Source organism: Hippopotamus amphibius, chromosome 8, assembly GCF_030028045.1.
Source record: "Hippopotamus amphibius kiboko isolate mHipAmp2 chromosome 8, mHipAmp2.hap2, whole genome shotgun sequence".
NCBI classification, from domain to species: Eukaryota; Metazoa; Chordata; class Mammalia; order Artiodactyla; family Hippopotamidae; genus Hippopotamus; species Hippopotamus amphibius.
The window spans coordinates 106,567,507-106,568,896 of NC_080193.1; positions in this window are offsets into that span (position 1 = coordinate 106,567,507).

The following is a 1,390-nucleotide window of genomic DNA, read 5'->3' on the forward strand; positions in this document are numbered from 1 at the left end:
TAGGAATTTGGGATTAACAAATACACACTACTATATATAAAATAGACAACAAGGATCTACTGTATAGCACACGGAACTATATTCAATATCTTATAATAACCTATAATGGAAAAGAATCTGAAAGAATATATATTATATATGTATATGTATAACTGAATCACTTTTCTGTATACCTGAAACATTATAAATCAAGTATACTTCAATTTAAAAAAGAGAAAATGAGGTTATTTAGGTCTGCAATTTGTTATGTGTTGTACTTTAATATTTATCTTTGTCAATGACATCTCCAGTATCTGAAGCTTGAGACTTTTGAAGGATCCTCACCAATTGCCATCATCGTCCATGCCCAACATTCTCAGTTCCTCTCTGGTTTCTCCTTAACTCTTTCCCAGGATTTTATTCTCACCATTGCCTCTTTTGTTTAAGTCCCCATTACTAGATACTACAGGAGTATCCTCATAATTCAATTCTTAGTTTTCCAGTCCCTTAAAAACTGTTCTCTGGTCTGAGACTATCTTCCTAACTTTTGGCTCAGATTATATAAATTCCTGATTTATATAATGGAATCAGGATACAAATGGCCTTTGATGGCCCCCTTTGTGCCAAGGGCTCCAGAATAAAATTCTAAGTCCTTGATACAATGATATAACTTGGCAGAAGGCACTGTGCATGGGCAATAGAGTCAAATTGATAACCGTATCTACCACTTTCCAGCAATGTGACTAAACAAGTCACTTTACCTCTCTAAGGCTCAGACTGCCAGAGAAAGAAAGAATGATAACTAAGAAGATTCAAAAAGATGTACAGTGCTGGGTACATGACAGGGGCTCAATTTATTTTCTCACCTTCCCGCTCAGACCAGCATTTCAGCTTTGATAGTGCCCTTACCCAGTTCTGGACACTGTGCTCCACAAGGCTATCCTCTATGTTCCCACAGCCCTTTGATCATAGTTCATATACCACTTATCCTATTCTGTATGTATCCTATTTACTATAAGCATATTTAGATACAATTATTTTGAGTAATTAGTCTTTTTTCTCTTTCTAGATTAAAAACACATCAAGGACAGAGGTTTGATCTTGTTCATCTTATCTCTCTTTACATATAGTATTATGCACTGAACATAAGAGGAATTCTATAAACGTGTACTAAGTTGAATTGTATAATTTTACATATTTTATCCAAGTTTTAAAATAAAAAAATATTTTCGCTTTAAGGATTAAAAGAGTTAGAAGCAAAACAGAATTACCATACTGCAAATACAGTATATCCCCCAGCACCTGACACAGGTGTTCCCTAAATTGTGTTGATTAACTTGTGTGTCACAGACTGAACACCTACTGTGGTGAATACAGTCTTCAAAAATAAGTGCTTTTAGTCAAAGAAGAC